Source organism: Triturus cristatus, chromosome 3_1 (genome assembly GCF_964204655.1).
Source record: "Triturus cristatus chromosome 3_1, aTriCri1.1, whole genome shotgun sequence".
Lineage (NCBI taxonomy): Eukaryota > Metazoa > Chordata > Amphibia > Caudata > Salamandridae > Triturus > Triturus cristatus.
In genome coordinates this window covers 708,414,453-708,440,595 of record NC_140583.1, presented here as the reverse complement: position 1 = coordinate 708,440,595, position 26,143 = coordinate 708,414,453, and positions in this window count along the sequence as shown.

Genomic DNA, 26,143 nt, shown 5'->3' with positions numbered 1-26,143 from the left:
GTCTTTGGGTATTGTCAGGTTCAGTAGTAAGGACTTTGTCAGGTTAACCTTAAAACCTGCCACCTCTTCGAACATTTTCAACTCAGACTGAATGACCGGGAGAGAAACCTGGGGATCCGTCACTGGGAGGAGCACGTCGTCAGCGAATAACGAGATCTTATGATCATCTGTGCCAAAACGCATCCCCCGGATCTCCTTATTACCTCTGATCCTGTGTGCCAGGGGTTCGATGCTCAAGGCAAAAAGAAGGGAAGATAAGGGACAGCCCTGTCTCGTCCCGCGAGTCAGGTGAAAGAGGGAAGACGCTACTCCGTTAACAATGACCTGAGAACTAGGAGAGTGATAGTTAGCGCGAATCATCCCAATGAAGGCTTCGCTGAAGCCAAAGTGCTGAAGCACTTTAAATAAGAAGGACCATTCCACACGATCAAAAGCTTTCTCTGCGTCTAGCGAGAGAAGCGCTGTGGGAATATTCTTTTTGCGGGCCTTTTCAATGATATGACTGATGCCCCTCAAGTTATCGTGAGTTTGCTGCTCCTTAATAAAACCAGATTGGTCTGGGTCTATGAGAGCGGGTAGAATAGTTCTGAGATGAGTAGCCAGGATTTTGGAGTAGATTTTGGGATCAAGGTTCAGAAGAGCGATCAAGCGGTAAGAAGAGCAGAGGGCTGGATCCTTGCCAGGTTTAGGAAGTACTGCCACTATTGCTTCTCCCATGGAAGGAGTGACCTTGTGCGAGGAAGCAATGAAATTAAATAGTATAGTCAGGAAGGGGACAAGCTCCGGTCCAAAAGTACGATAGAAGTGGGATGAGAATCCATCCGGTCCAGGAGCTTTCTGGAGTTTAAGGGAGTCAATCGCCTTTTGCACTTCTTCGGCAGAGATAGGTTGTGTCAGTTTGTCATTGGTGCGCGCCCCTACCTGAGGTAGGTCTAGTGAGTCCAAGTAGCCCGAGGGGTCGGTTGACCCCAGAGACTCCGAGGTATAAAGGGATCTGTAAAAGTCCTCAAAGGCCCTAGCCTTACCCTCCTCCGATCTGTGATAAACGCCTTTCTCATCTACTATGTGTTTGATGGACTCTAGTTCCAGTTAGCCAGAAATTGGCACGCCAAGAAGGCGCCCACCTTATTCCCACTTTCATAGCCCCTGGAGTGTAACCTTAAGATAGATTTTTCAGCTCTATTAGTATAAATGGCCTGTAATTTCCCCTTTAGTGCTGTGACATTCCGAAGAGTCAGAGCTGAGGATTGTGGCTTAGTGGCCATTTCAATGCACTTGCCCCGGATTACAGCCTTAAGAGCATCCCAAGTAGTGGAATGAGAGGTGTCCTCAGGGTCATTCAGCTCGAGATACTCTTTAATAGTCTTCCGAAGTTCGTCTCGGAGAAGTCTGTCCCTGCATAAATATTTGGGAAAGTACCAACGAGCGTGTTTAGGGCGTGGGTTTGGCCAAGTAATCGTCATCTCTAAAGGGGCATGATCCGACAGGCAGATTGGGTGAAACTGTGTTTGTAATACAGATGGGAGCAGGGAGTGGCTCAGGAAAATGTGATCAATACAGGAATACGTTCTATGAGAATGCAAGAAGAACGAGTAATCCCGTGTTGTGGGATTGGCGTCCCTCCAGATGTCCACCAAACCCATGCTCTGAAGTTGTGTGCGCAGCGCCTTTCCAAATGCCCCCCCTGGAGCCCTGTGTGAATGTGACATGTCCCTGTCCAAATCCCAGACTAAATTGAAGTCCCCCAATAGCAGTATATCCCCCTGGGTGAAGTTCTCTAAGGTCATAAGAAAGGAAAGGATGAAATCCTGTTGACCCATGTTAGGAGCATAGAGCGCTGAAAATGTACATGGACGACCTCGAAGATCCCTCCTAACCATATTGAACCTCCCGCTTTTGTCCGTTTTAGTGTCCTGAGTTTGAAAGGGAACCCCTGCATGAAACAACAGTGCCACCCTGTTTTGTTTCGAGGAATGTGAGGATCTAGATATGAGGGGATAAGCCTTATGGCGCAGTTGCTGGTATTTGGACTTTTTGAGGTGTGTCTCCTGAAGCGCTACTATTTGGACATTGTGGTCAAGCATGTACTTCCAGAATCGCTGGCGCTTATTGGGGGAATTCAGCCACCGAGCATTCCAAGAAACCCCTCTAACCGCCATGTGTTGCCCTAGAGGCAGAGGCCCCCGCTGACAAGACCTGTTTGAGACCCTCCCCCCCATCCCCGCCCATAACCAATAAAAATAAGGGCACCATGACATCAAACCAAAGTAAAAAACCTAAACAAATATTTAAAATGAGTGTGTGGAGTCCCCCTCCTAGAGGGGAATCTCAAAACCAGAAAACACTCTAGGAACATTACCATTTCCCATCCCTCAGCCCTTGTCATAGCAAAAATCAAGGCATTCGTTGCACAGAGAAACATTCCCCCCCCCAAACTGAGTATTCATTAACAAAGACACTTTGAACTGTGCAGTGAGTAAACTTGACGATGTCCCATGGGAACAACTCCAGGTTGTAGTATTGAACAGGCCCTCGGCTTTCATCATACATCCCCCCAATACCTCTCACCGCCGTGTAGTTTTGGAACATTCCCCAACCTGACCTCACAATTACAGTTAGCTCACGTGTTGTTCGTATCAGGCACCAGGAATAAAGCCTCAAGTGGCGTCCGGGCACCCATGCCCCATCCAAATGCGGAAGATGCTAGTCCTCCACCCCACCCAAATCTCCAAAACTCCCAACCTGTCCCACTCCTTGGGCATAGGAGAGAGGTGAGGGAGAACAGCCCCCTCAGGGCTGCCATACCTTCTTTCAAAGGGCGGCCATCACTCCAACAATACAAGGCGATGGGGATCTTGCTTCTCACTCAAGCAGTGGCCTCATACTGGAGCTTTTGTATTTTTCCTGCCCATTCTGCTCCATTGTCTGCTGTTGCGTCGATCCGGTCGGCCTTCCCCTTCGGGATCCGATGATGTTTTGGAAAGTTCCAAACCCAGCAAATCCGCCGCCTCCGAAAGAGCCACGCAATGAAGCTGCTTGTTTTGCCACTGGAAGGCAATCCCAAAGGGATATGTCCATCGGTACCTGATGTTCTTCTCACTTAGATGTTCAGTGATAGGTCGGCCCTGCTGGCGACACAGAAGAGTGGCCTGAGCTACATCCTGGTAGGGGGTACACGTGGTGTTTTGGAAGGTAAGTGTGTCGGAGGCCTGTCAGAGGCCGGGTTCTGAAATGCCGGTTTTGCCTTCACCTGACCCACTCACCGCTGTTTCCCCCTTGCAGTCACCGGACCCAAACACCGTTTGGACCGTGTCGTCCGACTCTCCCTCTTCCGGGTTCTGGCCCTTTCAGGATGAGACGGATGACTCCTGGCCCCGCCCCTGGGGGTGGAACCGTGTCATCAGCTGCAAAAAGCCCAGCGACCAATGAAGACGGCGGCGTAACCGGGAAGGAGGAGGAGCCGAGAGAGACGACGGACGGAGCCAAGAAGAAGAATCTAGGGATCCCGCGACATCGAGGATCTCGGAGGAACCCGCTGCAGAGAAGCCTGGAGGCCATCGTCCCCGTGAAGCGCCCTGCCACGGTCCCGGAGGAACGTGGCTTGAGCAGGTACGGCAGCGTTTGCTGGGTACCGGGAGGCGGGTAGGGCCAAGAGCCGAGGGAGGAATGGGGCTGCCAGGTGGGGAGTCCTAGTATCTGCGCACTCCCAACTCCCTAAAACCCTCCTTAGGTGGCGGAACCCCTCCCTACATGACCCACAACCTTAGAGAGACCGGTGATATCCCTCACACCCTTTCCCTCAGCGGCGTTACCGCCAAACGCCCTAATTGGTGTCCTTTCTTTTTTTGTTCTGGTGACACTGCTGGCCAACTCCTTACCCGGACGAGGGAGACAAGACAACGTGCTTCAAAGAGGGAGAAGAAATCCCCCTGGAGGAAGGAGCGAAAGACTCCCCCTCATCATTGTTACTTTGGTTTTCTTTGTACCCCTAAAAATACAATTCCCCATTAAACTTTAAGAAACATATCCAGCCGCGGTATTTCTGCCCATTCTGACACGTGGTGGAGAATGCGGGCACAGTAACCTCCCGCAAACGGTCCTTATCATGGAAAACCTCATACAACACATTGTAGAGGGACAGAAGAAGCTCGAATGGGCAGTGGAGCGGCAACTATCCACCGCACAGGCGGATCGGGACACCTTCAGGGACCTCATGAAGGCGCAATTAGAGACTCTTATTAAGGTTGTTGAAGAACCCTCAGCAAACCCCACTGGCCAGAGACTACACCGGGGTATCTCCGCTCCCCCTACGGTGTCATTACAAAAATATACGGTGGGCGAGGACCCCGACGCTTTTCTCTTAAACTTCGAGAGAGCGGCCAGGGCATTGGGCTGGCCCGTAGGGAAATGGCCTTTTTATTTGGCACCCCTCCTGACGGGCGAAGCACAGGCAGCGTATCAAGTCGCTAACGCTGGGGGTGTCACGCCATATGAGGAGATCAAGGCTATAATCCTAGATCATTTGGGCATGGACTCCGAAGCCTATCGACTGCGTTTTCGAAAGGAAAAAGGAGCCCCGGGCGATACACCAAAGACCCTGTACTATAAACTCAAACTCGCGGCCGAATAATGGCTAAAACCCGCAGACCACTCCAAGGAAGAACTTATGAACGCCATTATCCCCGAACAGTTTTTGGAAGCCCTGCCCTTTAGTACGCAGCGATGGTTGCGACAGCACGCCAACCTAACCGTGGAACAAGCAGTAGACATGGCTACTTCCTATTCCCGTGCTCAACCCCGGTCCCCTTCATGGGAAACGGAAAAACCCTCCAAAGGTCCACCTGCCCCGAGGAAGGCACTCAGACCCATCAAAGAGGAAGAACGTGTCCGCCTGGGTCGTTTCGAGCCATCCGTAAACCGTGGACCCCAATGTTTTGAGTGTGGGGAATGGGGACACATCGCCCGTGCTTGTCCTCGGAAAAAGACCGAGGAACCTATGGACGTCAGCTATCACCCGTGAAGTCTCATGTATACTGCAGAGATGGGGTCCTATATTCACGTAAGTCTAGTGGTTAATGGGGTAAGGGTACAGGCCCTCTTGGACTCGGGGTGTCGACAGTCCGTGATACGTGAGTCATTGATAAAACCCGATCAAGTGATCCCTAACAAAACCATACTTATTCGGTGTGTACACGGAGATGTTCGACCATACCCTGTAGCCCGTATCTCTTTGGAAACTCCAAAAGGGTTTCATTCCCCAGTGTTAATAGGGGTATTAGACACCCTGCCTGAAGAGGTGATTTTAGGAGTCGACAACCCGGACTTCTTGTCATTGTTTATGCATACCCTAAGGAAAAGAAACCCTAGGGACCCTAAGGTACAAGAGAAAACTGCTTTTTTGATAGAGGAACCATGGCTAACAGACAAAGATTTCCGTTGGGCCCAGCATAATGATGCCTCCCTTACACATGCCTGGGAAGAAGCCTGAACACCCCCAAAAGACCAACCACGGCCATATCCTTACTTCCTTGTATCCCAGGAGTTGTTATACCGGGTGGCGGGACCCCGTGACAAACCCCAATTACTGGTTCCCAGAGAATTTAGAGAGCAACTGTTGTTTTTTGCTCATTCGCATTTATTGGCAGGCCATTTAGGAGCAGAGACCACCCAGGGACTGCTACGACATTTTTATTGGCCCGGAATATACGCCCAGACCAACCAATACTGTAGGTAATGCCCGATTTGTCAAAGGAAGAACCCCTACATTCCCCCCCAAGTTCCCCTACAACCACTACCCATAGTAGGGAAACCCTTTGAGCGAGTGGGTCTAGATATCATCGGGCCACTGCCTCGATCAACAAAAGGGTTCCAGTACGTTTTGGTCTTAGTGGACTATTGCACCAGATTCCCCAAAGCTTTTCCCCTCAGGGCCCCCACAACTGCCAACATAGCAGATAAATTGCTCGAATACTTCTCTAGGGTTGGGTTTCCGTGCCAAATACTAACAGCTCAAGGAACCCCTTTTGTTTCGAAGCTCATGTCACAGGTCTGTGGGATGTTGGACGTGAAACATATTAAAACTTCCGTGTACCACCCCCAGACCGATGGCCTGGTAGAACGATACAATGGGACCTTGAAACTGACCCTGAAGAAGATGTTGACAGGCGAAGGCAAGACATGGGACCGGCTGCTTCCCCTCGCACTCTTTGTCATATGCGGTCAGGTACAGAGTAGTCTCGGTTGTTCTTCCTTCGAACTATTGTATGGTCGGCAACCGAGAACCCTGTTAGAGATGACAAGAGAGACCTGGGAGAAGGACAACCACGATACCAGTAGTTTGCTTGAATACGCCCAATATCTACGCTCCAGGATCGGGAAACTCCGCGACCTGGCTCATGCCATCCTAGAAAAAAAACAAATCCTTCAGAAACAGGGGTACGATAAGGGGAAGAAGTGGAGAACCCTGAGAGTGGATGACTGGGTTCTAGTTAGGTTGCCCTCTTCCCTGTCCAAGGGAAAAAACAAATTGAAGGGTCCCTTTAAGATCGTAGAGACCGTTGGGAAGACCACCTATAGACTCCGACTAGGCCCTAACAAGACCCAGCTGTACCATATCAACCTCTTGAAGAAGTGGCTGGGACCCCCTCCCTTAAACAACCATCTAGTGGCATCTCCTGTTATACCCGAATGCTCTCTAGAACACCTGGTGGTTAACCATGAATTAACCTCAGAACAACAAAACGAGTTGTTAGATATGACCACGGGGTTTAGTTCCCTCTTCTCTGACCTACCAGGAAGAACCCGAGTAATAGAACATTGTATAACAACAGAGGAGGGGAAGGTGGTAAAACAAAAACCGTATCGCATTCCGGCATCCAGATGGAGAGCCGTCGCTGAAGAGGTCCACAAAATGCTGCAAATGGGTGTGATCCGACCCTCACGAAGTGAGTGGTCTTCTCCCATTGTGTTGGTACCAAAGCCCGATGGTTCGATCCATTTTTGCATAGGCTTTCGCGGGGTGAATGCTATCTCAAAGCTAGACGCCTACCCTCTTCCTCGAGTAGACGAACTGGTCGAGAGGCTTGGCGAAGCCCACTATATCACTACATTAGACCTGACAAAAGGGTATTGGCAGGTACCCCTACGGCAAATCGATCAAGAAAAGACCGCGTTCTCTACTCCTGAGGCCCTGTTTGAGTTCACAGTCCTTCACTTTGGCTTACACGGGGCCCCGGCGACCTTTCAGAGACTGATGAATAAAATCCTGTATTCCCATCAAAAGTATTCCGCAGCGTATCTGGATGACATCATCATATACAGCACCACTTGGAAAGACCACCTGAGACATTGTCACCAGATACTGCAAGCGCTAAAAGAGGCCGGGCTGCACATTAACGAAAAAAAATCAGACGTGGGGTTCAACAAAGTAAAATATCTGGGGTACATGCTTGGGAACGGGTGTCTCGAACCCCAAGAAGAAAAAATAAAAGCTATAACCGAAACTCCCTTACCCTCAACAAAACGAGAGGTCAGGGCCTTTTTAGGCCTCACTGGCTATTATCGTCGATTCATCCCCCGGTACTCTGGCATTTCCGCCCCCCTGACCAATTTGTTACTGAAAGGAATCCCCAGCAGGGCCTTACGAAACCCATCTCCTTCTGTTCTTGCTGCATTCCACACTCTGAAAAAAGCTATTACTAGCCACCCCGTACTGATTTCCCCCGACCATTCTCGGTCTTTCATCCTTCAAACAGACGCCTCCGATGTGGGCATAGGAGCCGTCCTCTCCCAGACCACGTTGGACGGTACTGAGCGTCCTGTCCTTTACATCAGTCAGAAACTTTTTCTCCGTGAGAGACAGTACCCCACCATCGAGAAAGAGTGTCTCGCCATCAAATGGGCCATTGATAAACTTCGGTACTACCTCGAGGGTACCCATTTTGTTCTGTACACCGACCACGTTCCTCTAGTGGGGATGAGTAGGACCAAGGGGAACAACCCTAGGGTGATGAGGTGGTTCTTGTCTCTACAGCCCTTTGCCTTCGAGGTTCGACACCGCAAAGGGTCCCTTAATGCTAATGCCGACTTTCTGTCACGTTTCCCATTCGGCCTGGATCGGGACGAATCTAGGGGAGGGGTGTGTCAGAGGCCGGGTTCTGGAATGCCGGTTTTGCCTTCACCTGACCCACTCACCGCTGTTTCCCCCTTGCAGTCACCGGACCCAAACACCGTTTGGACCGTGTCGTCCGACTCTCCCTCTTCCGGGTTCTGGCCCTTTCAGGATGAGACGGATGACTCCTGGCCCCGCCCCTGGGGGTGGAACTGCGTCATCGGCTGCAAAAAGCCCAGCGACCAATGAAGACGGCGGCGTAACCGGGAAGGAGGAGGAGCCGAGAGAGACGACGGACGGAGCCAAGAAGAAGAATCTAGGGATCCCGCGACATCGAGGATCTCGGAGGAACCCGCTGCAGAGAAGCCTGGAGGCCATCGTCCCCGTGAAGCGCCCTGCCACGGTCCCGGAGGAACGTGGCTTGAGCAGGTACGGCAGCGTTTGCTGGGTACCGGGAGGCGGGTAGGGCCAAGAGCCGAGGGAGGAATGGGGCTGCCAGGTGGGGAGTCCTAGTATCTGCGCACTCCCAACTCCCTAAAACCCTCCTTAGGTGGCGGAACCCCTCCCTACACGACCCACAACCTTAGAGAGACCGGTGATATCCCTCACACCCTTTCCCTCAGCGGCGTTACCGCCAAACGCCCTAATTGGTGTCCTTTCTTTTTTTGTTCTGGTGACACCGCTGGCCAACTCCTTACCCGGACGAGGGAGACAAGACAACGTGCTTCAAAGAGGGAGAAGAAATCCCCCTGGAGGAAGGAGCGAAAGACTCCCCCTCATCATTGTTACTTTGGTTTTCTTTGTACCCCTAAAAATACAATTCCGCATTAAACTTTAAGAAACATATCCAGCCGCGGTATTTCTGCCCATTCTGACATGTGGTGGAGAATGCGGGCACGGTAACCTCCCGCAAACGGTCCTTATCATGGAAAACCTCATACAACACATTGTAGAGGGACAGAAGAAGCTCGAATGGGCAGTGGAGCGGCAACTATCCACCGCACAGGCGGATCGGGACACCTTCAGGGACCTCATGAAGGCGCAATTAGAGACTCTTATTAAGGTTGTTGAAGAACCCTCAGCAAACCCCACTGGCCAGAGACTACACCGGGGTATCTCCGCTCCCCCTACGGTGTCATTACAAAAATATACGGTGGGCGAGGACCCCGACGCTTTTCTCTTAAACTTCGAGAGAGCGGCCAGGGCATTGGGCTGGCCCGTAGGGAAATGGCCTTTTTATTTGGCACCCCTCCTGACGGGCGAAGCACAGGCAGCGTATCAAGTCGCTAACGCTGGGGGTGTCACGCCATATGAGGAGATCAAGGCTATAATCCTAGATCATTTGGGCATGGACTCCGAAGCCTATCGACTGCGTTTTCGAAAGGAAAAAGGAGCCCCGGGCGATACACCAAAGACCCTGTACTATAAACTCAAACTCGCGGCCGAAAAATGGCTAAAACCCGCAGACCACTCCAAGGAAGAACTTATGAACGCCATTATCCCCGAACAGTTTTTGGAAGCCCTGCCCTTTAGTACGCAGCGATGGTTGCGACAGCACGCCAACCTAACCGTGCAACAAGCAGTAGACATGGCTACTTCCTATTCCCGTGCTCAACCCCGGTCCCCTTCATGGGAAACGGAAAAACCCTCCAAAGGTCCACCTGCCCCGAGGAAGGCCCTCAGACCCATCAAAGAGCAAAAACGTGTCCGCCTGGGTCGTTTTGAGCCATCCGTAAACCGTGGACCCCAATGTTTTGAGTGTGGGGAATGGGGACACATCGCCCGTGCTTGTCCTCGGAAAAAGACCGAGGAACCTATGGACGTCAGCTATCACCCGTGAAGTCTCATGTATACTGCAGAGATGGGGTCCTATATTCACGTAAGTCTAGTGGTTAATGGGGTAAGGGTACAGGCCCTCTTGGACTCGGGGTGTCGACAGTCCGTGATACGTGAGTCATTGATAAAACCCGATCAAGTGATCCCTAACAAAACCATACTTATTCGGTGTGTACACGGAGATGTTCGACCATACCCTGTAGCCCGTATCTCTTTGGAAACTCCAAAAGGGTTTCATTCCCCAGTGTTAATAGGGGTATTAGACACCCTGCCTGAAGAGGTGATTTTAGGAGTCGACAACCCGGACTTCTTGTCATTGTTTATGCATACCCTAAGGAAAAGAAACCCTAGGGACCCTAAGGTACAAGAGAAAACTGCTTTTTTGATAGAGGAACCATGGCTAACAGACAAAGATTTCCGTTGGGCCCAGCATAATGATGCCTCCCTTACACATGCCTGGGAAGAAGCCTGAACACCCCCAAAAGACCAACCACGGCCATATCCTTACTTCCTTGTATCCCAGGAGTTGTTATACCGGGTGGCGGGACCCCGTGACAAACCCCAATTACTGGTTCCCAGAGAATTTAGAGAGCAACTGTTGTTTTTTGCTCATTCGCATTTATTGGCAGGCCATTTAGGAGCAGAGACCACCCAGGGACTGCTACGACATTTTTATTGGCCCGGAATATACGCCCAGACCAACCAATACTGTAGGTAATGCCCGATTTGTCAAAGGAAGAACCCCTACATTCCCCCCCAAGTTCCCCTACAACCACTACCCATAGTAGGGAAACCCTTTGAGCGAGTGGGTCTAGATATCATCGGGCCACTGCCTCGATCAACAAAAGGGTTCCAGTACGTTTTGGTCTTAGTGGACTATTGCACCAGATTCCCCAAAGCTTTTCCCCTCAGGGCCCCCACAACTGCCAACATAGCAGATAAATTGCTCGAATACTTCTCTAGGGTTGGGTTTCCGTGCCAAATACTAACAGCTCAAGGAACCCCTTTTGTTTCGAAGCTCATGTCACAGGTCTGTGGGATGTTGGACGTGAAACATATTAAAACTTCCGTGTACCACCCCCAGACCGATGGCCTGGTAGAACGATACAATGGGACCTTGAAACTGACCCTGAAGAAGATGTTGACAGGCGAAGGCAAGACATGGGACCGGCTGCTTCCCCTCGCACTCTTTGTCATACGCGGTCAGGTACAGAGTAGTCTCGGTTGTTCTTCCTTCGAACTATTGTATGGTCGGCAACCGAGAACCCTGTTAGAGATGACAAGAGAGACCTGGGAGAAGGACAACCACGATACCAGTAGTTTGCTTGAATACGCCCAATATCTACGCTCCAGGATCGGGAAACTCCGCGACCTGGCTCATGCCATCCTAGAAAAAAAACAAATCCTTCAGAAACAGGGGTACGATAAGGGGAAGAAGTGGAGAACCCTGAGAGTGGATGACTGGGTTCTAGTTAGGTTGCCCTCTTCCCTGTCCAAGGGAAAAAACTAATTGAAGGGTCCCTTTAAGATCGTAGAGACCGTTGGGAAGACCACCTATAGACTCCGACTAGGCCCTAACAAGACCCAGCTGTACCATATCAACCTCTTGAAGAAGTGGCTGGGACCCCCTCCCTTAAACAACCATCTAGTGGCATCTCCTGTTATACCCGAATGCTCTCTAGAACACCTGGTGGTTAACCATGAATTAACCTCAGAACAACAAAACGAGTTGTTAGATATGACCACGGGGTTTAGTTCCCTCTTCTCTGACCTACCAGGAAGAACCCGAGTAATAGAACATTGTATAACAACAGAGGAGGGGAAGGTGGTAAAACAAAAACCGTATCGCATTCCGGCATCCAGATGGAGAGCCGTCGCTGAAGAGGTCCACAAAATGCTGCAAATGGGTGTGATCCGACCCTCACGAAGTGAGTGGTCTTCTCCCATTGTGTTGGTACCAAAGCCCGATGGTTCGATCCGTTTTTGCATAGACTTTCGCGGGGTGAATGCTATCTCAAAGCTAGACGCCTACCCTCTTCCTCGAGTAGACGAACTGGTCGAGAGGCTTGGCGAAGCCCGCTATATCACTACATTAGACCTGACAAAAGGGTATTGGCAGGTACCCCTACGGCAAATCGATCAAGAAAAGACCGCGTTCTCTACTCCTGAGGCCCTGTTTGAGTTCACAGTCCTTCACTTTGGCTTACACGGGGCCCCGGCGACCTTTCAGAGACTGATGAATAAAATCCTGTATTCCCATAAAAAGTATTCCGCAGCGTATCTGGATGACATCATCATATACAGCACCACTTGGAAAGACCACCTGAGACATTGTCACCAGATACTGCAAGCGCTAAAAGAGGCCGGGCTGCACATTAACGAAAAAAAATCACACGTGGGGTTCAACAAAGTAAAATATCTGGGGTACATGCTTGGGAACGGGTGTCTCGAACCCCAAGAAGAAAAAATAAAAGCTATAACCGAAACTCCCTTACCCTCAACAAAACGAGAGGTCAGGGCCTTTTTAGGCCTCACTGGCTATTATCGTCGATTCATCCCCCGGTACTCTGGCATTTCCGCCCCACTGACCAATTTGTTACAGAAAGGAATCCCCAGCAGGGCCTTACGAAACCCATCTCCTTCTGTTCTTGCTGCATTCCACACTCTGAAAAAAGCTATTACTAGCCACCCCGTACTGATTTCCCCCGACCATTCTCGGTCTTTCATCCTTCAAACAGACGCCTCCGATGTGGGCATAGGAGCCGTCCTCTCCCAGACCACGTTGGACGGTACTGAGCGTCCTGTCCTTTACATCAGTCAGAAACTTTTTCTCCGTGAGAGACAGTACCCCACCATCGAGAAAGAGTGTCTCGCCATCAAATGGGCCATTGATAAACTTCGGTACTACCTCGAGGGTACCCATTTTGTTCTGTACACCGACCACGCTCCTCTAGTGGGGATGAGTAGGACCAAGGGGAACGACCCTAGGGTGATGAGGTGGTTCTTGTCTCTACAGCCCTTTGCCTTCGAGGTTCGACACCGCAAAGGGTCCCTTAATGCTAATGCCGACTTTCTGTCACGTTTCCCATTCGGCCTGGATCGGGACGAATCTAGGGGAGGGGTGTGTCAGAGGCCGGGTTCTGGAATGCCGGTTTTGCCTTCACCTGACCCACTCACCGCTGTTTCCCCCTTGCAGTCACCGGACCCAAACACCGTTTGGACCGCGTCGTCCGACTCTCCCTCTTCCAGGTTCTGGCCCTTTCAGGATGAGACGGATGACTCCTGGCCCCGCCCCTGGGGGTGGAACCGCACCGCGTCATTGGCTGCAAAAAGCCCAGCGACCAATGAAGACGGCGGCGTATCCGGGAAGGAGGAGGAGCCGAGAGAGACGACGGACGGAGCCAAGAAGAAGAATCGAGGGATCCCGCGACATCGAGGATCTCGGAGGAACCCGCTGCAGAGAAGCCTGGAGGCCATCGTCCCCGTGAAGCGCCCTGCCACGGTCCCGGAGGAACGTGCCTTGAGCAGGTACGGCAGCGTTTGCTGGGTACCGGGAGGTGGGTAGGGCCAAGAGCCGAGGGAGGAGTGGGGCTGCCAGATGGGGAGTCCTGGTATCTGCGCACTCCCAACTCCCTAAAACCCTCCTTAGGTGGCGGAACCCCTCCCTACACGACCCACAACCTTAGAGAGACCGGTGATATCCCTCACACCCTTTCCTTCAGCGGCGTTACTGCCAAACGCCCTAATTGGTGTCCTTTCTTTTTTTGTTCTGGTGACACCGCTGGCCAACCTCTACCCGGACGAGGGAGACAAGACAACGTGCTTCAAAGAGGGAGAAGAAATCCCCCTGGAGGAAGGAGCGAAAGACTCACCCTCGTCATTGTTACTTTGGTTATCTTTGTACCCCTAAAAATACGACTCCCCATTAAACTTTAAGAAACATATCCAGCCTGAGTCGCGGTATTTCTGCCCATTCTGACAAGGCCCTAGCCTTTTGTAGGACCAATTCTTTTATCTTGAATGAACTGAACTTAGCCAGGACATCCCGTGGGCGACGGTTCTCCCCTGGCAGCCACGGGCCACTCTCTGTACTCTCTCCAGCCGGACCTCCGGACCATCCTCTCCGATTTATCTCGCTGGATAGTTCTGTGGTACAATGAAAAAACACTCCTGAAGGTAATTTCCCCTCTGGCATGGAACGTACCATGGCAGTCGAAGCCGGTCATCACTATGAATCCACAGGCAACCCAACCTAAAAGGCTGCTGGTGCAAAAATGGGACCCGAATGTAGACCATGAATGTGGTAAAACAAGTGTCTCATCCCACACATTCTGGGTCCATGCCAGTTTGTGACTGTGAGTTGGCGTCCTGTAGGAGGCCAGTTATATATAGCCTATACGGGCTCCAGATGTCTTTAGGCCGCGAGGACCCTGGCATGAGCTCAGCATATAGCTCACTGTGTGTATTGTAATAGGCTAGGCTGCGCAGCCAGGTTTTCAGATCAGGGGCCGTCTTACAACCCCATAGGATGGCAATTTTGCATTTAGCCAGCAGCAGGCTGAGTGCCACAAACCTCCTGAGATGTTTGGGTAAATTCACAGTGTATCCCAGTAGAGTGACTTCTGGAATAGGGGTAATAGTCAATTTTGTGATGGTGCCTAAAGTGCTGTGTACTTCCTCCCAGTATGCATGAATCTTGGGACATGTCCAGGTGGGGTGGGCAAAGTCGGCATGTGGGGCATTGCACTTGCGACAAGTGTGTGGTCTAGTGGGGTCCAAGCGGTATGCCCTTGACGGGGTGAAATAGGCTCGCCTCAGGAACTTGCAGTGTAGTAGCATGTGTCTTCTGTTCAATTAAACTTTACACAACGCTTTACAGCATTTAGCCCACTGTGCATCTGTGATGGGGTGCCCAAGATCAGATTCCTAGTCTGCTCGTACCTTATCGTCATGGATGGGACATATAGTTGCGCAGGATTTATACATTTTGGAAGTGAGATGTGCCCCTGTAGGGTTTTCAGTGACGAGTGTTAGAGGGGAAGGATTCCGGCTCAGGGGGAAAGCCAGGTAGAGCAAGATATAGGTCCTGGAATGTGATAATGAACTTCGTGAGGGTGCGCTGAACCAGTTTCTCACCAGTGATAGGAACCCAACGGGCATTAGTGACAGGCAAAGCAGAGGAATACAGAATGGAAGCCGCAGTGATCCGTCGGAGTTTCTCCCAGGCCCAGCTAGTGGTGGATACAGTTGTATGTCAGCGGGGTCACAGGGAACTCCCCTAGGTAGCACAGCAGAAAGCTGGTCCCGGAGGACAAAATCCGCTTCTGGACGAAGATAGGGTATCCGCGCATCTGGTTGGTACCACACATATGCAAAGCAGCATTGCGCAACCAGATAGTACAGTTGGAAGTCAGGTGCACTGAAGCCTCCTCTTTCGTACGGCAGGGTAAGGATTTGCCAGCTGATGCGGGCCTGCTTGCCTCTCGATATCAGTCGAATAAGGAGTTTGCGTAAGTGTAAAAAGAACCCGTTTGTGAGGGGAATAGGAATATTGCTGAAGAGGTATAAGAATTTGGGTAAGACTACTATTTTGAGGATAGCGACTCGTCCAGCCATGTAGTGGAGACGGAGTTCCATGTACACACATTGCTATGTTAGCATAAGCGTCTTAGATGTAAAACGCCATCTTGCCACTTTTGCTGCTTTTGCACACGACACTGCAAGGTAGCTGTTATTACAAGAAAAACTGCTTGCTTGCTTTTTCTTCACATGAGAACGGTCTGTTGTTCACATCCCTAGACGTGCACCGCGACCTTAGTCTGAACACTGTGTGCAGAAGCCGTCAAGATCAAATAACAATGTATGCTTTTGAATTCAGGTTGATCGGCCCACGCTCTAGCCATAACATGCACACAGCTGCAAATATCTGAAACTCAGGTGCCTTTAATATTGCATTTGCATGCATGATTCAGACACTTGGAGAAAACCTTTTCCAGACACAGAGCAGAGTTGATTCTGTGATGTGATTCACCTAAGCTGATATTTACGGTATGGGGTTCCCCATTCAAGCCTAGAGACCTTTTATTAGTTTTATAAAACTAGCTTACTAGCGAAGGGAGCGTGGCTTTATTCCACTATCATTTGTAATATGATTTTCCCTTCATTTTCTATGGTATTGTAACAATACTGATGATTTTGTTTTTAATCATTTGTCTGCTTATGTTAGCCAAAGTACTGCACCTTAGGGCACATAGTTAAATATAAACATTTTAAACTTTACTGTGTCTCTGATTACTCTTGTTGTGGACTGATATGAGAATAATAACGAAAAGGTGTTTCTGATTCCCACCATTCCTGAGAGTACTCTAAGTCGCTTGTTCTGGGTTGTCTAATCATTGGTAGCTTCGAGATGATACGGAGAACGAATGAGACACTGATGCTAGTCGGATAGGGGTTTTGGGTACTGAGGTGAGTTTTTGGTACACCGCAATTCACTAAGGTCCTGGTTTCCTGCGCATAGTTCTGTGCATGAGCAGAATCCCTGCAACAGCCATGGATAGAGGTAAGAGTAACTACCTTTCAGTCTGGGCTTTGAGTGTGGTTATGGCCTGACCATAGTTTAGTCGAAGGATTATGGCGGTTTCTAAGTGGATGTGGCTACGCAAATATTTGACGGAGTCAGAGCACCACTCAAGTGGAAACTCGCACTCCCAATGGGTCGTACTAGAGGTGAGTGGGAATATTACCGACTTGTGCCAGTTTATCCCAAGACCAGAGTAAAGGCCCAATCGGAGTATTTCCCTAATGAGGGGATCAAGATTTACCCGGGGGTCTCTGATGTATAGGATGGTATCGTCCGCGTAGAGGGAGACAAGGAGGGGGCCAGTGTTGAACTGCAGGCCCCGCTGTAGATGCCGTTCCTGAAAATGTCTTATCAGCGGATCCATGGCCAATATAAATAATAAGGGCGATAGGGGGCAGCCCTGCCATGTGCCTCGTGACAGAGAAAAAGGACAAGATAGAGTTCCGTTGATGCGTAACCAAGCCGTAGGACAATTGTAGAGCAGAGTGGTGGTTGCCATGAATCCAATCGGAATTCCCATACGCCGCATTATCGAGAGAAAGAAGGGCCATTCCAACGAATCAAATGTCTTTGCTGTGTCAAGGAGAACAGCGGCCGCAGGGACCGAGGGGTCGATTCTATGGAGGGCCGAGAAAAGAGTTCTAAGATTCAACTAGGTGAATCTGTGGGGGACAAACCCAGATTGCGCGGGGGAGATGATGTACTCCATCAGCTGGGAAATGCGGTTGGCCAGTATTTTAGCCAATATTTTATAGTCTAGGTTTAAGAGGGACAGTGGCCTATATGACTCACATAATGTTGGGTCTTTTCCTGGTTTGTGGAGGAGGATCAGGACTGCCTCTCTCAACGTGGGAGGTAGCAACTGTTTTTCAAGGGCCTCTGCATAAACCTCGATCAGTTGGGGAGCCAGGAAGTCCGCATAAGTTTTATAGAAGTCCCCCGGTATAGCCATCAAGGCCGGGGGCCGAGGAGCAATGGAGGGTAGCTATGGCACCGCGGACCTCAGTTTCAGTTATCGGTTCGGCGAGAAAGTCTTGCATGTAATTTTCCAGGTATACTAATGCAATTTCCGACACATACGCCTCCTGGGCTGTAAGGTCAGTACCTGTTTTAGTGGAGTATAGCGCAGTGAAGTATTCCAAGAATTCCTCACGGATTTCTGGAGTGGAGGTGAGGACCCGGTCTGAGGTGGAATGTATCTCAGTGATGCAGTCTTTGTTGTATGGCGGCCGCAGCATCTGCGCCAGAACCCTGCCGGGCCTTTCGCCATCCCCGTATCGCCTAGCAATTTGGTATTTGCCGACGAAAAGAATCTCACGGTCCGCTGCATCGCGGAATTCACGCAATAAGGGCCAACCGTCGGCCTACATCATCTGGGGTCGAGGAGTGTCTTGTTGTGTCGTCTAGGGCTGCAAGTTCCCACTCAATACGGGAAATAGAGGTGCGCAAACTTTTCAATACCCCTGAATGTTTGGCGATGTAGACTCCACGTAAGTACGCTTTGAAACCCTCCCATAGGATTGAATGTGAATCAACCGACCCCTTGTTTAGTGTAAAATAGTCTTCAATTCATCAAGAAGCGCTCGGCTAGGGAAGCACCACTGCCTTTCATATCCCTCAGGACGGGGAATGTTCAGATGGAGTTGTACCGGTGAGGGATCAGAGTATGTTCTAGGGAGCGTCTCAAGAGTCGGGAACCAGCTGGAAATAGCAGGGGAAACCAGCCAGTAATCTACACATACTGTTCTCCTTACACATCGTGGCATAGGCGTACCCGCCGTCGCCACTACATCTACCACAGTCCTTTGGGGCAACTTGCTGGTGTGACGAGCAGTGTGCGACCAACTTGTGTACAAATTATTACGGCTCCCTTGAGCTAACGGGCTGACGAGCCTTGAATCTGCACCTGCGCGCCATGAGAGGTACTTGACCTGTTTTTAATTACATTTTGGCAGTCCACACGGCACCCCTTTACACTGTCCTGCTCCCTGCTGACGAGAGGCAACTACCTCGAAACACGTGTCCAGGGATGGCTAAATGCAACACATACTGTTCTCCTTACACATCGTGGCATAGGCGTACCCGCCGTCGCCACTACATCTACCACAGTCCTTTGGGGCAACTTGCTGGTGTGACGAGCAGTGTGCGACCAACTTGTGTACAAAGTAATCTATCCTTGTCCAGGTGTTGTGCTGGCCTGCGTAATGCGTGTAGTCAGTATGGGAGGGATGGCGCTGGCGCCAGATGTCTATAAAGTCAAAGTGATCGCAGATGCCGCAAGGGCGCGACGGGAACACTGTTTAGTGTCTGGGGCGGAGGCCATGCTGTCTAATGTGGGGTTGAGGAGTAGATTGAAATCCCCCCCGAGCAGGAGTAAACAGGGGTCGAGTTTTAGCAGCTGCGCATGTAAAGCTTGGTAGAATTCAGGTGTGTCAGTATTCGGAGCGCCAGTTTGAGTCTCCCTTTTGTCTGGTGAGGCGCAGAGCAGTGTCTCGGTCGCGAAAATTCATTATGCGGTCAATGATGGGCCGCGGAGGAAGGCCCGGGTTTGGGCGTGGGCCCAATGAGCGGTGCGCCCGTTCCACAACAAAGCCGGGTGTGAAAGAGTCTCTGCCATATAAATCTGCCATCAGAGTCTCAACAAAGAGATCTAGTCGACCCGTCGATGTCGTCTCCGGGACCCCAAGAATGCGAATGCTATTGCGCCGACTTCGCGCTTCGAGATCCTCATTTTTCATGGCAACATCCTTGAGGATGCGTTCCACGCGTTCGAGCCATTCGAGGGATTGTGCTGTTCCATCTTCGATATTCGATATCCGAGATCCTGGCTTCTGCCACATCCAAATGCCGGTCATGAGATTGTATTTTGGCCCCAATGTCATCCAGGCGATTGTCTAGACCATCAAAACGTCCATCCAGAGCTCGAAATCCCGCCCGCATCTCCAGCAGCAGGGCGGATGTCAGCGTAGTGGAGGTGTCAACACTAGTGGCGCCGGTACCACTTTCAGGCATGGTGGGATCTTCCTCACGAGAGTGGTCCGCACTTTTCCCGAACAGCAGGGTTGTTTGTTTAGGATCCTTGCGGCCCATGCCGGAGCGGGGTCGTAAGACCAAGGCTGGGGTGATGACAAGTGGTATAACTGGATGGACTGGAGGAGGAGTTGGTAGTGCTGGCCTACGTTCTGGTCTGCAGTGGCCAAAGGACAGCTCAGCTGATTAACCGAACAGGCCCCACCGAGTGGCAGAGATGGAAAACGGGACCCGGCCAGCCCCCAACTCCCAGTGCAGCTGCTGCAGTGATTATGTGAGCCACACGAAGATGTGGAGGGGTAACGGAAATGTCCTGGCGCATGCGAGGGGCCAGATCAAACAATGAGCAGCACGATAGCGGACAGTTAAGGCCAAGGTCAAGGTAGGCCCTCAGTTACTCCTGATCAGGGTAGGATGATGGCGTTACCCCCGGATCTCAATTGCGAGGTTGATAACAGTGTGGCCCGTGGGCAGTGGAGCACGCTGCGGGGATGGAGCACTCCTCCGTGGTGACTGATGCCTCCGAAGTTGGCCTACGCTGGGGCGAGCAGCCGCTGTAGCCCCCAAAGCCTCAATAATGGAGATCAATGTCTATATGGCCTGTAGGCCGTGGGGCATGCTGTGGGGGTAGGGCTCCTCCCCACGGTGCCTAATGCCACCGAGGTCAGTCCACAGTAGTGCAGGCAGTCGCGTGGGGTGGGAGCCGCCGGAGTTCTCCGGAATGGCGTCTGACAAAGGGAAGTGCCACTGGGAGCATCTTCACTGCATGGGCGCCAATTCACCACGCCGTTTCGCAGGGACCCATCGCCGCACGGGGACTCAGCGCTGTCCAGCAGGGGAGCGGCGGCCCAACCCCCGCCTCTTCCACCTGTGCCCCCAGCCGAGGGAAGGTTGGTGTAGCGACACCCCGCAGGCTCTGTCCCTGGGGGGTCTGTGTAGTGAAGGTGAGGCGAAGGGGGAGCAGGCCTGTTCGGCCATATGGACTGGGAGGTGGCGGCAGTAAACCGGGTGCGGGAGGACGCGAACCACCCCCCGCCACTGTCAGGCTCACCTTCAGAATCGTCGGGCCACCGAAGTCAGGACAGGCGGTTAACGAGGAAGAGCTCCACCCCCAATCCTCTCTGAAGCCCGTATCTCTGCAGCGTCGCCATTCCAGCGCTCCTTAGGCATCTTAGCATGATCCCAGCACCATGGGACAGCTGTCGATGTCAATGGGTGCGGTGTTATGGCAAATCGTGACGGGTTATCTCTATCCGTCTGCTTACAACTGGCGGAGCTTCAATGCCGTGTGGCCATGTTGGTCGGTGGCTTGGCCACGCCCCCCCCGCGTGGAAGGTTTTGAAGGAGGCTTCCATGTCTGCCTTGATATCCGCCCGTAGCTCAGTGCGCAACTCTTGTTTGAACTCGCGTAGGGAAGACAAGAGATCCTCTCGGGTCAGTGCCATGGTCGCTCCCTCCTCCGTTGTCCCCCTATCAGCCGATGTGAAGTAGTTGGAAACTTGGGTGGCATAGGGGTCCCTCCACTCGGTCAGCGCCCGGCCGCTCCTCAGGTATGTGGATCTGCGCCTCCCCGGTAGCTACTAGCACGGACCCCCTCGCTTGCTCCTCTGCTCTTGGGACCACACTACTCCTCTTCTTCAGGTGCCATTCCAGGTTGGCTTCCTGCGCCCCTCCCGACAGCCCGCGAGAGACAGCAGGCTCAAGAAATGGTGCCACCTAGCGTCCACCTCAGCGCACTCTGTTGACTCTCCCAGCGGGGTGTTGATCCTTACTTCCAAGTGCCTCGCAGGGGTCACAAACCAGCAAGGGAAGGTTTCTTGGCAGCCATCTTGGGGTCAGGCACCCCTCCTCTATGCAGCTTCAGTGCGGGTCACCTGTCCTCCTCTTATGGCTTCCTTGCCCCGATAAAGTTCCAACTTAAATTCAGCCTTGTGGGGAGAGAGGCATGTAACTCCTCTAAAGATACCCCTGGGACATCGCCAAAAACCCAAGGGGATTGCAGACTCACTCAGTGCATATTGGGCCGGTCTTGCTGAACTAAGCATCGCTCAGCAACCTGTGGAACTCGAAGCCGGAGGGGCACTACATCTATGTGCAAGGCGGCCGTCACAAGCAGGGCCGCCAAAGCTGGCCGATCGCGATCCTCTCGCTGCAGCCACCTGCCATTTTGTGGAGCTCTGCGTCTGGCCCAGCGCGGTCCAGCATACCTCTGCAGGCTGTCACTGGAGATGTCTGGGGAGCCAAGGCAAGTAGGCACGTTTCCCCGCGAGCGCCGGCAGCACGGTCTTCCGTAATACAGCCACCATAGGCCCCTGCGGAAGTTTGTCAACCCCGCGCTCTTGATCTCAGATCCACCATTTTCTTCGGCGTCGCCGCGCTGCCTTCTCCTCCCCAGGTCTCTACCGAGTGCTCACCAGGACCCCAAAGGTTGCAGGTCAGTCCCCTGTGATCAGCGCTACTGCTGCATCCCGGAGCTGTGTCCATCAAGCCAGTAAATTGCCTTTGCCTTTTTGCCACTCAATCAGCAGGGCCTGGGAAGGAGCTGATCGGAATCACCTCCGATCGGCCATGTTGGTTGGCCACGCCCCCAAAATATATAATTTTAATTCATTTATTTAACATAATTTTCTGTATTCTGGGGTTTGTGTGGTTAGTGGGGCATTTGGGTTGGAATTAATAGTTGTTGCATTAGTAATAATTTTAATTTATACTTACTTTTTGCCAAGGTGGTTTTTTAGGTCTCGCTGAGCCCAGCGCTTGCGCTGGCTCGGAGAGACATATTGTAAGGGACTTTTCAAAGTGCTACCGCTGGCATAGAGCTACAGTGCACGAGGCGTGCACGCGCGCAATGCAGCCATATGGCTTTACAGCGCCGCCATGCTCTAGGCCAGCCAGCAGCACTAGCGCGTCATCGCGGTCACTTTCGCTTTCGCAGCGATCGTGATCGCAATGACTTTCGTGGGCAAAGCTTGTTTTTTTTGCCTCTGGCGCGCTAAATGGAGAACAGAGACACACCCGTGGGTAGTGGAGAGAGGCTGACACTTAATGAATGCACATTGGCGCTTGATTGCAATTTCAGTCACGCTATAAACACAGTGTTCACAGGCTGTTGATGTTGATTTCAGTGTGTTCTGACGTCCGTCTAGTGCACTGACGGTGCGCGCGGTGACTGGACCCCGGCGCGGGCTTCCTTGTTCCTAAGCGGCACGCGCCCCCGGGTTCTGTTCAGTGCGCCTCTTGTCTGTGCGACTGAAATATTAGATTCCTGGCAGAGGATTAAAGCCTTCCATGTTTACACTGCGATTATAACCTATTCACTTTGCTAGTGAAGGTTACAGCTTAAATGTTGAGAGCTTTTAGTGGCGCAGGTAGATCAGCATCATGCCGAAATGACGGAAGGGTTTCCAAATCTCGATTAGGTTTGTTTTTTTATGGGTTTTTTGGTGTTGCGAAGGACAGGATTGCAAAATCTTCAGAATACTTCACCTGGATTTTGACCGCGCCCTCATCAGTTGTCCGCCCCTCATTCACCATGAAATATCATGCCTCTGTTTACTGAAATCCGTGCGTGCTTTATCCAGAGTTCCCACCCTACCATTCTTTTCGTATTTTGTCCCCCGAGATCCTCTGCATTTTTTTGGCTGCGCTTGTGTGGTCCCTAATGGAGGAGCCACGCAAACACCGAAAAAAGTGCCCCACGTAGGAACCCTTGGTGGCTAAGAAAATATCCACAAATGGTCTCCCAGCGTTTCTTGAGGCGGCAAGACACCTCACTCCCTTACACAGAACTCGGGGGTGTGCAGGGAAAATGTCCACAGACCACCTAGGCAAATGTTCTGTGACCTCTGTTATTGTTTACCTTTTAGCCCCCAGAAGTGACTGAGAACACGAGAGACTGTGATGACTGAACATTTCTGGAATCCCTTTTTTTCTTCCTTCCAAGTTGGTAATCGTGAGCACCCCCTGATTCTAAATAGGTGGTACAGCGGAGAATGGATGCTGCTCAAGAGGTATAGCAAGCCAAATCGGCCCCTCTTCTTTGCTAGTGTTCCATCAGTTAATGTAGGAAACACGAACTTGATTTTCCTATCTATGCAAGTTGATTTATCGCCTCATTAAAATTAAGTAATAGGTTCTCATAATATTAGATGCAATACTACAGTGAAGAGGAGCAATTGTCCCTTACAATAGCTTTATGAACACAGGCTCCTCTTTTAATGGGGGTACCCTGTTTACTCTGCCTTGGTTCCAAAAAGTGTCAGCCCATATCTCTCTTCTCCTGGGAGGTGGCTGGTTCGGTTTCTCACCAAAGCTGTCTCCTTTGGGGGCGTAACAATGCCACAGCAACCTCTGCTGCATACAGGGAACAAGACAAGCCTGCTCTGTGGAGAAGCACCCTCTCCTTTTCACACGTCCCTGTCTCACTTTCTGTAGTCTTGAAAGTCTGCTCCTGTATCTACCTTTAGTGAATGATGACCGAGAAGCCGGGAACTCTTAACTTCTCACTGCCCATTTTATTCTTTCACCCTCCCTCTTCAGTAATGTTTATATATTGTTGCCTAGTCCTTGATCACGCGTCTGTTTACATCCACATCTTCACTTCCTGCACTGTACTCCATTTACCCTATTCTCACTATTCACACCTTGCTCCTCTTTGTCTCTCTTTACACTGTTGTTCCAGTATAATTGGCATACCTATCTCTTTCTCCATCCTTTCCCAAACCATTTTGATCAGTGTCTGGAATGGTCAATACCTTAGTAAAAAATCCACATTTAGTCTTTAACTTTTCCTTTACTTGATTTTTCCCTTTCTTTGAGTTACTGATAAAAGAGTATTTTTTTTGTAATTTCGTAAGTCCAGCCACCCTTACTACTTCCTGTTCAACTTACTGTCACACACCACTTTCCTCCAGTCCTAACAGTGGGATGGCCATTTTCTTTCTCCCTTCTTGCATCCCCCTCATTTTACTCCACCATCACTTCTGACCTTTTCACTTTTGATGTTAATTTTCATTTTGATCATCATCCGCAATCCGCTACGTGCTCTCTCCTCTTTCTGTGACGATGTTGACACTCTGCTTGTATACTTTCCTGTCTCTCCTCCTAACCAACAATCCAGTTCTCTCCATTTGTTTCTGATGAATTCCTTGTGTATAACAGTAACTTATGTGGACAGATCCTTTAATGTTGCAGCAGCCAAAGCATGTAACTGTCTACCATATGCTTGAAACCCAACCTAATCATATTTAGGAAAGTCAATTAAAATGTGGCTTTTTAACCAGTAACTTCCCTTTCTTTTAGATCTGTACCGTTACTGTCATTAACGTCAATATGTTTTGCTTAAATGCACTCTGTAAAAACACAGCAGATGAACTGCCTCATGGCAAGATAGAAAACTATGCAATTTTAATTTATTAGTAGGAAGTGCGTACCGGACAAAGAATGAACTTAGGTTTACTCCAATCTGACCTGAAGCTCCCACTGCTGACTTGGAGCTTCCAGATCTAAAGTTGCACAGCGCTATTCACAAAAGTAAATTACACTTATGGGTAAGTTACTTGTGTAAGTTTACTCTTACACCTTTAAGTAAATTTACTGCTTACGTTTTTTCACAGAATCCAAGTGTAAAGTTACTCAAAAGTGTACACTTACACATCTCTGCCCCATGAAAAAGGAGTGGAGCCAAACTTAAGAGTGCAAGTTACTACTGCTAAACAAGCACTGGCATAGCCAACAGGTCTCGCCTTTGGGACCTTATAAGTGTTTGGCCATGCAACAGTTGGTGTTGTTGCACCAAGGATATTGTGCTGCATAACTAAATACTTATAAGGCCCCAAAGGCGAGACCTATTGGCTATGCCAATGCTTGTTGATGTTTGTAGTTAGTTGAGTGTTGTTTGGAGTTTCTGTAGAGGAGATAAAATAAAATAAATATTACAATACTTATTTAATTATTTTAAAAGTACTTTACTTATCTTTTATTAAGTTATAACATTAGCTTTATATTTTATCTACTTTGTAAAGTTGAAATCTGAGTTTTCAAAGTGGAAGTCCGATGTTGTTGAAGCAATCTGGCAGAGATTTCCCTTATTTTTGTGTTTCCTGTTGTAGCATAAAAATTTTAGTTTTTGTTTAGTTTATATAGTGTTTGTCTAATTGTTCTGTAGATCTTATTGGGTTATTTAAGTTGTAGGTGTTTTTTATTGGTGGTTGCAAATGTTTGTCAATTATTTTGGCAGTTGTTTCCTTATTTGGGAAACGCTAATTTATTTTCAGTGAACCGTTTTTTTTATTCTTTGTTAATTTAAAAGTATGATAGTATATAATTTGTAATTTATATTGTATTTAAGGTATGACAATTATTTATTTTATATATTCTATTTGTAAAGTAGAATTAATTTGGTGGTTTTACTTATGTTAAAGTAAATGTTTTTATTTACAATGTTTTTAATTTAAATTTTGTATATTTAATATCTTGTGTGTGTTTGTGATACTGTTTATGTTTTATTTGTTATGTATTGTGTTATTTTAAATATTTTTAAGGTGTCAATATTTTAGTTTTGATTATAATTTTGTGGTCTATTT